The sequence below is a fragment of the Cinclus cinclus genome, chromosome 3 (assembly GCF_963662255.1).
Source record: "Cinclus cinclus chromosome 3, bCinCin1.1, whole genome shotgun sequence".
Taxonomy (NCBI): domain Eukaryota; kingdom Metazoa; phylum Chordata; class Aves; order Passeriformes; family Cinclidae; genus Cinclus; species Cinclus cinclus.
Genome location: NC_085048.1, coordinates 111769291 through 111783562, shown reverse-complemented (window position 1 = coordinate 111783562; position 14272 = coordinate 111769291). Strand labels below are relative to the sequence as shown.

Here is a 14272-nt window from a genome sequence, read left to right as displayed (position 1 = left end):
TCAGGGAGCAGCAGCACGACTGCACCAAGGCACTGACTGCCATGCAGAGACAACCCTTACTGGGATAGCAGAAAAGCTGGCTGCAGAGCCGGACAACAGCACAGGCAGAGGGCCCCGATGGGGAGTGGTCAACTGATGGTGGTGGTACTCGTAGGTGCACAGTGAGCACACCCTGGCACACTGCCCCCAGCTCCTCTCTGCACTTACAGCTGTCTCCTGGCACCAGCGCTGTAGTTTGGATTATCAGGATGGACAAAAGCCCGAGCTTAGGCCTTTACCTCTACTTTATTCAGCTCAACTTTCCAATGCATCTCTAAGAACCGACTACGGCAAGACAACCAAGCTGTAGGAACTCAAATGTGGATTTGGTGCTCATTCTCAGGACAGGCTATTGACCAAAGAGCCCAGTTGTGCTGGCTGAGGCAGGAGGCACTTTGTGCTCCTTTTGCAAGGAAATAACTATATGGCAAAAAGCTGCCATGGAGCAGACTTACCTGAGGAGTTGCATGGGACACTGCCTTCCTCTTGGATGATGGGCATAGTGGGCAGTAAGGGCATCTTGTCCTGCTTCCTCAAGACCTTCTTCTTCAAGGCATTACCAGGGTGTTTTCTCTGCACACTGGAAGCTGTGCCATTGACAGCTGCTTGGCTGAGGCCTGCAGGGACCAAAGAGGAGCTTGTAAGTGGAGGGTGCTGGACAGGGTCACTATGGAAAGGGCCAGAAAATTTGCTGGAGCTGGGTAACATCTCTGTGTTATCCCAAAGAACTTCAAGTAGAACACTGGCACGCTAGTATGGGACAAGGATCATACAATCACCCAGGAAAACCTACAACAATTTTGGTGGGAAGGCCCCTTTAACCACCATCTAGTCCAACCCCTGGGAAACGGAACATCTTCATCTGGATCAGGTTCCTCAGAGCCCCATGTAAACTGGCCTTGAACACCTTCATAGATAAATCAACAACAGCTTCTCTGGAAAAACCCTTGCAGCATTTCATTGCCTTCATTATAAAATAAATTCTACCTAATATCTAATCTAAATCTACCTTCTTCCAGTTTAAAAATCAAACTGCAGTGATGCTTCCCCTAAGAAACAAGGAGAAGCCAGTGTTGCTATGCTTTCGTTTTCCTGTTTCAGAGGCAGGCTGGGCAAGTTCCCAAAAGAAAGTGCAGATAAGCTTGGGTGGTGCCCTGGGGCTGAGTGCTGCCCCCGAAGGTCCCTGCTGCCGCCCTCGGGGCAGCGCACACAGCGCTGCAGCCAGAGCCCCTCAGCCGGGATTCACTGGGGAATGCTGCTTGCTCCTGGGGCTACAACAGAAGCACTGCCTCAGGGCTTCAGCACAGCTCTACAGTGCCAGCTCCTTGGAGGGGAGTGGCTCGAGAAGGATCTCTGGTCTTTTCATCAGAAGGTGCTGAATTTGGTTTCTTCCAGGTTGCACCTTGGTGGAAAAGCATTCTTCTGCATTCACATTGCCTGGAAGCTGCTCTTCAGAACAGAGTCTGAAGGGCAGGCGACTTTCCAAGACTGAATTTTCTACTCTGAAAGATTTTAGAGGTGAAGGTGGGAAGCTGATACTCTGTTACTAAGTGAGGCCATGGGCAAGACAATTAATGCCTCTGTGTTTTTCTCTGCAAAATGGAAATCATTCCTATGCAGGTTTCCACTCAGATGCAAGTGCAACAGCCCCCCAGTCTGATTGCAACACTGTGCAGAGGGTAAGGAAGAGCTCAAAAAGGACCAGCAGTGTAGACACCACTTACTTGCTTCAGCTGCATCCCTGGGCTCAACTCTCAGTGGAGGCAGCTTTAAGGATGATAAAATTTCATTCCTCTTCTTCATCTCATTCTCAAAAATCTCAGTTTTCTTCTGCTCTAACTTCTTTTCAGCCAACTTGCACAATGAAGAACGAACCTAGTTGCAATGGAAATACATCACAGACTGTAAGCAGAGACACACAAACCAGGCACATCATCTCATTGGGAGCATAGAGTCCACAGAGTGCCACAGACATTAATCCAGCTCCATATGCATTCCAATAGTTTCAGGAGAATGTCTCCCATCCTCACCTTGGCAATTATACACAGTGAGGTGGAACACTTTAGTGCCACAGCCTTACTCTGCTCCAACTGTGACAGGAAACCCTACTTGAAACATGGAAGTCATAGGAATGCTCCAAGACAAAGGAAGAGCTCCCATGAGCAATGAGCAGGCAGTTCAGTTCCTACAGGCCATGGCAGGAGAATAAAAGCCATGTGCATTATGCAGCAAGGAGGTGTAATTGGCTGATGCTTAACACTCATGGCCAGGAAGTGCAGCTGTTTGTCACTTCCTGGCTTCTGAAGGACTCAGCTCTGAAGGACTCTCAACGACTTGGTCTCTGAGACCGGGAGACCAAAAGGAGGAGGGAGTCATGTGAAAACAATTTGGAGGAACATGGATATTAAGGAGCAGAAAATGTGAGAATGAGAGGGCTGTGAGATACAGCCAGAAAGGTAACCAGGAGACATCAAACTGTCCCGTTTTTATTTTGCAGCCTTGCTTATACTCAACGTTAGCATCTTTGCTTCTCTGCTTCTGAGGGTGCCCTTTGCCCACATTCACTGGTTTACAGTTTGCTCTGCCAATCAGAACTTCTCTAAAATGGCCTTTGCATATAAAGAATGCTTCGGGCATGACCTTGGCACCATCTCCAGGCAGTGACTTTGGCACCACTGGAAGTAGCCAAGCAATTGCTCAGTAGCCGTCAAATATATTCCCAAGACAATCCCCAACCCCCAAGAGTGGAAGATCATGGTTTTCAGAGGCATTTTGGGCCAAGCACTAAACAGCCACTGGAATGGAAGTCTGCTCATCCCTGTTCTTATCCCTTACCTTTCCAAAGCCCTCTCTCAGGTCTCTGTCACTTGTTAGACCAGGACTGGTGGGATGATCCATCTCCTTGAGCTGGCTCAGTGGGAGGCCTGGAACTGGAAGCAAAGGTTCCTGTAAATCTCTGGCACACTTCAATTGCCCAAAAATGTCATGCTTGGCAACAGGCAAGACAGGTTCCAGATTACAGAGCTCTAACAGGGCACAGAGATGGTGCATGAGAGCAGCAAGGTACATATGCCTAGACCCTCTCCCAGTGGATGGGCTCCTGGAAGGAGACATGACATTATTCTGTGGGCCAGCAGACTGAAACCTGCTGCCTCAGCCCCTGGTTGCTGGAGAGCCTCTGTGTTTGATAGAGAAGGGCAGAGATGAAGAATCTCTGTCAAGAGCAATCTCATCTGCCCTTATGCTGATTTTAGTAAACATCTTCTTTCTGGTTCCTAAAAGTAGTCCCAGGTTCTAAACCTGTATGCTTTCAGATCAACATTTTGGGACAGCAGGGAGCCCAGAGCCCTGAGCTTCCCAGCAATGGCTCAGCTGCACATGCAGCCTCCTGCTCCTCTCCCTGCCCCACAGCTCAGCAGCCCTACAGCTCCACGGGGCACTGGCAGCAGCACAGCTCATGGCAGGGGGCACCTGCAGGGCACAACTGCTCCCTGGCAATGTGCACAGGCTCTCCAGGCTGGCACAAGACCCTTCCTCCCACCAGAGAGCGGCCCAGCTCCCACCTTACCTCTGTGGGAGGCTGAGCCATGCTGGTCCTTCCCCTTGTCCTCCTCCCTGGCAGTGACCCTGGGGACAGCGCTGCTCAGCTGCCTCTGCCGGGGCTCCTGGGCCAAGGCCCCCTGAGCCGGCCGGGAGCCCACACCTCCATTCCCAACGCTGGGCTTCCGCATGCAGGTCTCCAATCTGAGCAATTCATCGTTTTTCCTTGGGAGCAGAGGCATCCCAGCTCCTGTCACACACCAAGAGCTCTTTCCCTTCATCCTCTGGTTTTGTGTCGTAGACTCAGAAGGATCTGTAGATCAAGTACAGGCAAAGAAGTGAGTTAATTGAACTCACTCCTTTACAATCAACTCATCTAATGGGTAGCGAATTCAAACTTTATTTTTTTGACTGCAAACATTTGTTGTTTCTTTATTTTTCATGAATCTAGCATAATTTGAATTTCTCTGAACAATGTGGAGCTGGCAAGCCAGGAGAGATGGGTTCTATGCCTGTTGCCTCCCCACTACTCCAGGAATCATTTCCTTCCAAAGAGTTGGAAACTCACACTGGCCTCTGGAATTTGACACTGTCTAGGAAGTGATTGTTTGCCAATCCTGTTATCAGGGCCATTGTTTCTGTAACTCCCACTCAATTCTATTTTAGGTTTTACACTTCTGTGTTTTCTTTATTTCTCTTTCAAACAAAGGAATTGCTGGTACACAAACTTTGGCACCACATGTTAGATGCAAAAGAAGCTTTGCTTTCCCAGTTAGATGTCCTCAGGAATATGCAAGCCCCTCACTGAAGGGAATAAAGAGATCATCCAGAAGTTTCACTTTTGTTCTACTTCACTCTTGGAGGACTTTATTCCCTACCTTCTTTCCTGCAGAAACACCCAAGCCCAACATAGATATGACCTGTCTCAAAACATTTCTGATCACGGCCGATACTGACAAATTAGATTTTGTCTAATGGCGGGTCATTCTCAAATACTCTCCAACACAGCTCTTAGAACTATTTCTTTACATGGCTTCACAGGGGATAAAATCATGTAGCAGCCAAGCAGTAGGGGCAGAATAAGTGCCTCATACCAAGATTTTATTTCCCTTGTAGGATGTCAGGACAATTACAAAACTACAACCGGTAAGGGTTAATGCTATAGCTAATTTCTAGTCCAGAATAAATCCAGCAAAAATGTCACCTTACTTATTGAGCAATACTTCTCCCTAGCTGCATTAAGCATTCCAGCTGCATATCACCAATTAAGGAGTCATTCCAAAGGGCCTCTGCCCAGGATTTGGCAGAACTAACCCTACGCAAAGGGGCCTGGGCATCTGATCCCTTTTTCTGCATCAGCACAACTATTTCTTCAAATCTCATCTCTCCTATCATGACATGCCCCAAAATGGCAAAAGAATAACAACAAACTTTGATGGAGGCTTTCAACTCAAAGGCATTGGCTGGCACAGACACAACAGAGACCGCATTTTGTCTGGCACAATTCTACTTGTCAGGGATCAGGCAAGGCAGGGACAGGGGGACAAGGCAGAAGGCATCTCCTCCCCCAGCCTCAGCCTGCAACACTGACATAGGCAGAGGCAGTGGGGCAAGAGATTTGCCATGGTGAACCTGCCATAGGTGGCTTTGGGCTTGTGCTGTCAGAGGATGACAAACTCAGACCCTGCATATGCTGCATCCATTTGGAATTGTCCTTCTCCAAAACTGGAAAATTCAAAAGGACTTCCTCTCACAGGAGGTTTCCTGATTTCCCTCTGTGCAAAACCAGGCGGTGTCCATGAATCTGCCTTAGATCTCAAAGAGTCCAGCTGAGAAATTGCCCAAAGGAAAGGTTTTCTCCTTGAAGGGCAGGAGGAAGGAAAGGGAACATTTCTCATTTCCTGCTAAATGAGGATTTCCTTCTTTTTCTCTCCTAATTGCAACACTACAAAGACTGCATGGAGATAAAATGCAAATGCAGGATGGAGAAGAATGTTTTCTTTTCCCACACTACAATTCCAGTGCCCCAAAGTACCACTCTAGCTCCTGCCACTCAACACTTCACAATGCAGGAATTTTCATTGTACCACCTGAGCGCACTCCCAGTAACTGGGCTCTGGGACAGTCCACTGAGGCCATCAAGGAATTGAAACAAATTTAAAGAAATTCTTAAAACCATGGTTCATAACCAAGTTTTCAAGATGTCACCTCTGATTCAATATGCCAATGGTCATTTTAGGACAGACATGCCCTGTACCTACCTGCATGTTCAGACTTCTCTTTGATGCTGCCGCTCGGTCTTGGCCTTGAGAAAGGGAGAACAAAAGCACATATGAGGAGGGAGAAAGAGAAGGGAGGGAAGAGGTGTAGCATGAGAGGAGGCAATCTTTCCTAGCTTGTTCACTCTGATGAAGGAGGAAATGCAAGAGACATCAAGCCAACAAGATGCAAAGCTGATTAATTGTCCTTAAGCTTTCAGTTGCTGCAGTCAGACAGAGCTGGCCAAGCTCCAGCTGAAACACAGCAGTCATTCTCCAACTTGCATCATAACTCCCCAATTGTGGTGTCTCTCCTTTTGAAACTTGGGGGGCTCCTACAGCCTCTCTGAAGCAGCAAAGGTTGCTAAGCTGAGACACGAGTCTGTATGGAGGGCAGCTACTTTGCTTCTGCTGACAAAGCTTGGCTTTGCCTGCTCATGCCTTGCGCTGGTGCCAGTCTCGTGCTACGTGTGGTCAGAGCACTGGAGTGTTCTGAGAAGGATATTCCACCTCCTTGATCTTCCAAGAAGGAAAAGGCCTTTTCCAACTCAGCTGATAGCCAAGGATATTCAGATTGCACTTTCAAAGCCCTACCTAAGCTCTTCAATAGGAATGATACTCCTGAGTCCTTCTTTCTTGTTATTTATCCTCCTTTCTAACTCAGATAAGCATGACAGCTACATTTTATCACACATTTCCAAACCAATCTTTCCATCAGGTACAGTGCTAGAACTCTTCTCTAGCACCATGACCTCTTGGATTTTAAATCCAGGCCTCTATATTAAACACTGATTAAATCGTACATCTATAACCCAAAACCTCCCTGGAATCTCAGTTCACAGTGGAGGCCAAGGAAGATAGAAGTTATGCCTGACATTGTCTTTGGGATCCCTTCCCTTCCAAACAGATGCCAACCCACAGAGATGTCCAGAATCTGACAATAACTCCCAGGAGGTAATTGCTTTCCTAAGCTAGATTTCATGGCCTTTCTATTTGCAACTCCCACTGAGTTCTGGATTGGGTTTTATGTGCTGTTTATATTTCTCTTTACAACAAAGGAATGTTGCAACATGAACAACAGCACCCCGTGTTAAAAGTAAAAAAAGCAATACTAGAATTCGCAGACCCCTCTCCAGCAGCCAATATTTCTACAAGCATATGCTTGTGGGTGCTGAAGGTGGCAGTCACGGATTATAGTATTCTATCATCTTCAGGAGACAGACCCATGCAATACAGTTCCCAAATGACACCACAAACATTACAGAGGGAATCAATACCAAGCCCAGCAGAGGACCCATCTTCAGATGCTTTTAAGCCCTGCCTCCTCTTCCCCACCACCACCACCTCTGCCCTTGTGACATGCGGTGTGGGGTTTGACATGGAGCTGGATCATCACGGATGGGCCACATGGTGAATACACAGAGGTTTCCCTAAGTACATGGGAGAGAGCTGACTGTGCAAAGGAACCTCACAAGATGGCAAGAGGGAGCTGAACAGCAGAGTGGAGCAGCAGACACCTTGGCTTACCTCATCTCCTGGGACCCTTGGACATCCAGCTGCACAGAGCTGCGCAGAGACCCTGCAGCACTGCCAACACGGGGACTGACTGCCTTGGGTATAGGGGGGACCAAAGGCAGCCCCAATGACCCCTTCTTCATATCCCCACCTCTGGGATACAGCAAGGATGCCTGGAAAGAGTGGTACACAGTGCTCAAATATAGCATCCAGCCTTGCCCTCATTCATGACTCAAGACAGTTACACATGCCCTGACAGGAAAAGTCAATATCATATATAGCAGATTGTCCTAGGAAGGGGAAGGGTGGCATAGGAAAGGGAATTGGTGAGGGAGAGACCATCCCAGCAGGAATCCACATGGTTGGCATCAGCATGTTCTGCAGTGCCACTGCCTCCACTGGCCTTTTGGATGGTATGGGAACGGGTTTAGACCACTGTTCTCTCCCTGCCCCTTAGGCACCTCACAGCCAGTGCTGATCACCAACCAAGTCCCCACAAAGCCATTCTGCAGGATGTCAGAACCTGCTTTTCTCAAGCCCCTCAATTCTTCTGCTGCTGCCCTTCCCTCTTACAGTTGCCCAGCAGCCTTTCAGCCCAGAAGCTGCTGAGCTCTCGCGATGCTCCGTGCTCTCCAGCTCCCACACCTCCATCATCTCAGGCTCACTGGCATTTAGGAAGTTCAGCAGAGCTCCCTGCCCTGCTGCTCTCTGCAAGGTCTCTGCTTGCCCAAGTTGCTCCAGGGCCCCCATGCCATGACCAGGAAGGAGGGTGGAGGTAGGAGGGGCAGGTGCACACCATTCTTTAAGTGTCCCTTCCTTTCTGGCACAACTAAAGCCCCAAATCAAGTCCTCTTCAAACTACAGTGAAAGGACCACATCCTGTCAGGGATACACTGGGCCCTTCCTCAGCAAGGCTGGAATCAAGTACATCAGCCTTTGATTGGACATTCTGTTTGCCAGAGCTGTTGCTCATTTGCCTCCTCCTGCACCCCATGGCAAACCCAGAACAACTGCAGGTGCTGGCCCTGCTGCAAAGGCAATCGTGTGCCTGGGCTTGGGGCTGCTCTCCCCATGGCCACCTCCCATCCCTTCCCTCTGGACAAAGCCATGCCAGAGCACACAGCTGCCAAGAAGCTGAAGAAATCTAGAAATAGCATCAGAGACAACTGTGTAGGAGGCCATGGCTGTACAACTCAAATGCTGCATCAACCTGGAACTGACTTTGCAGGACTGCCTGTTCCAGCAAACTCCTTTTTCCATCCCCACCAGACAGAGCTGATGGAAACTACCACCACGACATAGACATGGTTCACAGATACCCGTGGGTTACTGAATGCAGGAGGATTGCTTAGCTGGAGCAGACAACTTTAGCAGCGCTGCCTTCTTGTTGGTGTTTTCTCAGCTACAAGACAGAGGAGCAACCATGACAGAACCCAGAAACCATTCAAAGCCCTCTCCTGCTATAGATACACAGTGAGGACTTGAAATCTGCACTACACACCCATTGCAAAGACAGCCTGAAGTGCAGAGTCCAGCTGAGACCTTCCTTTACTCAGGGGTTTCCCTTGCCTCACACCATAGGAAAAAGTCTGAAAACTCTGCCTGCAGCACATAATCTGAAAATCTATCACATGGACTTATCTTGGTCTTCTTACCTTATGCATTTTTCCCTCTGAATCCAGCTCCTGCTTGTTCTTACTGTCACTGGTGCTGCTGCCATTTTTCCCACCCTCCTGCTCCACACTGCAGATTTTAATTGGTTTAGAAGAAGGAGAGCTCTTCTGGATGGGAGGCAACGGTTTAGAGGGAAGGAGCATGGAGGGAGATGGCCGGAACAACTTGGAAAACATGAACCTAGTCAGGCCTGCAATGTGGAGACACAAAATAGAACAGAGGCTGAGATGCAAAGCTAAAGCATCTAAAGCTCCATATACCATGGAACACATTTCCTCAAAACTTCTAAACAGCTGCACAGGGAAACATGCACATAACAGCAGCCACGTGAGGCAGGCCAGGGGCACACCCTGAGCCACTTCGCAGAGTAACCAGGGGAACTCCATGGCCTCTGGGCTGCTCTGGGACAGCAGGGAGCCCTGTGCTTCCCAGCAATGGCTCAGCTGCACATGCAGCCTCCTGCTCCTCTCCCTGCCCCACAGCTCAGCAGCCCCACAGCTCCACGGGGCACTGGCAGCAGCACAGCTCATGGCAGGGGGCACCTGCAGGGCACAACTGCTCCCTGGCAATGTGCACAGGCTCTCCAGGCTGGCACAAGACCCTTCCTCCCACCACAGAGCGGCCCAGCTCCCACCTTACCTCGGTGGGAGGCTGAGCCATGCTCACAAGGGAACAAGTGAGTTAGGTGAACTCCCACCTGTAGAACCAATACATCTAATGGATGAGGCAACCAAGGGGTCTTTTTAGTTATTCAGAAAATTGCTTTGCTTTTATTTTTCAGGAAATTAGTATCACTTTAATTACTCTGAACAGTATGGTGCTGGCAAGCCAGGAAAGAGAGCTTCTACTGCATTGCTTATGTGTTTCTCATTGCCACCCCACTACTTAGGGATCTCTTTCCTTCCAAACAGCTGGCAACCCACAGTGGTCTCCAGAATTTGACAATTACACCTAGGAAATCATTCCTTTCCAACGCTAGATTTCATGGCACTTGTTTCTGTAACACCCACTCAGTTCTGGGTTGGCATTTGTTGGTTGCCTTTATTTCCTTTTGCAACAAAGGAAGGGCAGGCTCATGAATGATGGCAACCCACATTAGAGGTAAAAGATGCTTTGCCCTCCCCATTGCTTGTCCCCAGTATTCAAGGAGCCCATATCTGTAGGGGACACACTGGCTTGCAAACATTCTGTTTTTGCGAAGCTTTATTGCTTCATGGGTTTTGCTTCATGGGTTTTTTCCCTGCTTTCTTTCCTGCAGAGAACCCAAAACCCAACATAAGACCTACATCCAAACATTTCTGATCATTGCAGTTAAAAACAATTCCAAATTCTCTTGGTGGAAATGCCATAGGGCAGATCATCAAAAGAAGACCTTGCATAAATCTGTATTTCTTTATGCCTGTAGATGGAACAGGTCATTTGTAAAAGCACACCAGATAAGGAGTAATGATACAGCTCATTTCCAGTCCAGAACTAATCCAGCAAAAATGTCACCTTACTTATTGAGCAATACTTCTCCCTAGCTGCATTAAGCATTCCAACTGCATATCACCAATTAAGGAGTCATTCCAAAGGGCCTCTGCCCAGGATTTGGCAGAACTAACCCAGAGCAAAGGGGCCTGGGCATCTGATCCCTTTTTCTGCATCAGCACAACTATTTCTTCAAATCTCATCTCTCCTATCATGACATGCTCCAAAATGGCAAAGGAACAACAACAGGCTTTGCTGGAGGCTTTCAACTCAAAGGCATTGGCTGGCACAGACGCACCAGAGACCGCAGTTTGTCTGGCACAATTCTACTTGTCAGGGATCAGGCAAGGCAGGGACAGGGGGACAAGGCAGAAGGCATCTCCTCCCCCAGCCTCATCTTGCAACACTGACATAGGCAGAGGCAGTGGGGCAAGAGATTTGCCATGGTGAACCTGCCATAGGTGGCTTTGGGCTTGTGCTGTCAGAGGATGACAAACTCAGACCCTGCATATGCTGCATCCATTTGGAATTGTCCTTCTCCAAAACTGGAAAATTCAAAAGGACTTTCTCTCACAGGAGGGTTCCCTATTTCTCCCAGTGAAAAACCAGGCAATTTCCATGACTTTCCTTCCGATCTCAAAGGGTTCAGCTCAGAATATACCCCAAGTTAAAGTCTTCTCCTTCAAGGGCAGGAGGAAGGAGTGGGAATATTTCTCATTTCCTGCTAAATGCTTTCTTTTTTTGGTTCTAATTGCAACACTAGAAAGGCTTCAGGGAGATAAAAGGCAGGCAAAGAATGGAGAGGAATGTTTTGTTTCCTGCAATGCATTTCCAGGGCCTCAAGATACCACTCCAGCTTATGCCACCTAAGACTTCACATTAGAGGAGTTTTCAGAGCATCCCCGGAGCATAATCCCAGTGACTGGGCTCTGGGACAGTCCACTGAGGCCATCAAGGAATTGAAACAAATTTAAAGAAATTCTTAAAACCATGGTTCATAACCAAGTTTTCAAGATGTCACCTCTGATTCAATATGCCAATGGTCATTTTAGGACAGACATGCCCTGTACCTACCTGCATGTTCAGACTTCTCTTTGATGCTGCCGCTCGGTCTTGGCCTTGAGAAAGGGAGAACAAAAGCACATATGAGGAGGGAGAAAGAGAAGGGAGGGAAGAGGTGTAGCATGAGAGGAGGCAATCTTTCCTAGCTTGTTCACTCTGATGAAGGAGGAAATGCAAGAGACATCAAGCCAACAAGATGCAAAGCTGATTAATTGTCCTTAAGCTTTCAGTTGCTGCAGTCAGACAGAGCTGGCCAAGCTCCAGCTGAAACACAGCAGTCATTCTCCAACTTGCATCATAACTCCCCAATTGTGGTGTCTCTCCTTTTGAAACCTGGGGGGCTCCTACAGCCTCTCTGAAGCAGCAAAGGTTGCTAAGCTGAGACACGAGTCTGTATGGAGGGCAGCTACTTTGGTTCTGCTGACAAAGCTTGGCTTTGCCTGCTCATGCCTTGCGCTGGTGCCAGTCTCGTGCTACATGTGGTCAGAGCACTGGAGTGTTCTGAGAAGGATATTCCACCTCCTTGATCTTCCAAGAAGGAAAAGGCCTTTTCCAACTCAGCTGATAGCCAAGGATATTCAGATTGCACTTTTAAAGCCCTACCTAAGCTTTTCAATAGGAATGATATTTCTGTGACTCATTCATTATTGTAATCACTCGGATAAGCTTGACAGCTACATTTCCTCAAACATATCCAAGCCAATATCTTTCCATCAGGTACCATCCTATAAAACTTCTTTAGAACCTTTCCCTCTTTGATTTTAAGGCAAGATCTAAGCATTAAACATTGATTGGCTTACACATCTATAACCCAAACTTCTCTGGGAGCTCATTTCAGACTGGAGGCCAAGAAACAGACAAGTTCCACAGCATGTTTACAGAGGCAGCACCTGACTGTCCAGACGCCTCTCCAGCAGCTAATATTTGGCAAAACGTAATTTTTGCGTGCTGAACTTGAGACTCAAGGATCACAGTATTCTATCATCTTCAGGAGACAGACCCATGCAATACAGTTCCCAAATGACACCACAAACATTACAGAGGGAATCAGTACCAAGCCCAGCAGAGGACCCATCTTCAGATGCTTTTAAGCCCTGCCTCCTCTTCCCCACCACCACCACCTCTGCCCTTGTGACATGAGGTGTGGGGTTTGACATGGAGCTGGATCATCACGGATGGGCCAAATGGTGAATAAACAGAGGTTTCCCTAAGTACATGGGAGAGAGCTGACTGTGCAAAGGAACCTCACAAGATGGCAAGAGGGAGCTGAACAGCAGAGTGGAGCAGCAGACACCTTGGCTTACCTCATCTCCTGGGACCCTTGGACATCCAGCTGCACAGAGCTGCGCAGAGACCCTGCAGCACTGCCAACACGGGGACTGACTGCCTTGGGTATAGGGGGGACCAAAGGCAGCCCCAATGACCCCTTCTTCATATCCCCACCTCTGGGATACAGCAAGGATGCCTGGAAAGAGTGGTACACAGTGCTCAAATATAGCATCCAGCCTTGCCCTCATTCATGACTCAAGACAGTTACACATGCCCTGACAGGAAAAGTCAATATCATATATAGCAGATTGTCCTAGGAAGGGGAAGAGCGGCATAGGAATAGGAATTGGTGAGGGAGAGACCATCTCCCAAATTTGCCACCTCTCTCTTCCTGCTCATTTTTCTGCAATTGCAGCTACACTCCCAGCTGGAATCCACATGGTTGGCATCAGCATGTTCTGCAGTGCCACTGCCTCCACTGGCCTTTTGGATGGTATGGGAACGGGTTCAGATCACTGTTCTCTCCCTGTCTCTTAGGCACCTCACAGCCAGTGCTGATCACCAACCAAGTCCCCACAAAGCCATTCTGCAGGATGTCAGAACCTGCTTTTCTCAAGCTCCTCAATTCTTCTGCTGCTGCCCTTCCCTCTTACAGTTGCCCAGCAGCCTTTCAGCCCAGAAGCTGCTGAGCTCTCGCGATGCTCCGTGCTCTCCAGCTCCCACACCTCCATCATCTCAGGCTCACTGGCATTTAGGAAGTTCAGCAGAGCTCCCTGCCCTGCTGCTCTCTGGAAGGTCTCTGCTTGCCCAAGTTGCTCCAGGGCCCCCATGCCATGACCAGGAAGGAGGGTGGAGGTAGGAGGGGCAGGTGCACACCATTCTTTAAGTGTCCCTTCCTTTCTGGCACAACTAAAGCCCCAAATCAAGTCCTCTTCAAACTACAGTTAAAGGACCACATCCTGTCAGGGATACACTGGGCCCTTCCTCAGCAAGGCTGGAATCAAGTACATCAGCCTTTGATTGAACATTCTGTTTGCCAGAGCTGTTGCTCATTTGCCTCCTCCTGCACCCCATGGCAAACCCAGAACAACTGCAGGTGCTGGCCCTGCTGCAAAGGCAATCGTGTGCCTGGGCTTGGGGCTGCTCTCCCCATGGCCACCTCCCATCCCTTCTCTCTGGACAAAGCCATGCCACAGCACACAGCTGCCCAGAAGCTGAAGAAATCTAGAAATAGCATCAGAGACAACTGTGTAGGAGGCCATGGCTGTACAACTCAAACGCTGTGTCAACCTGGAACTGACTTTGCAGGACTGCCTGTTCCAGCAAACTCCTTTTTCCATCCCCACCAGACAGAGCTGATGGAAACCACCACCAAGACATAGACATGGTTCACAGATACCCGTGGGTTACTGAATGCAGGAGGATTGCTTAGCTGGAGCAGACAA

At 48.7% G+C, this 14272-nt stretch overlaps 1 protein-coding gene across 1 annotated transcript in view; it reads right to left on the bottom strand.

The window, feature by feature from the left end:
* Positions 1-14272, bottom strand: part of LOC134042043 (serine/threonine-protein kinase pim-1-like) — a 75908-nt gene that overhangs the window by 61240 nt on the left and 396 nt on the right. The window lies entirely within an intron of this gene.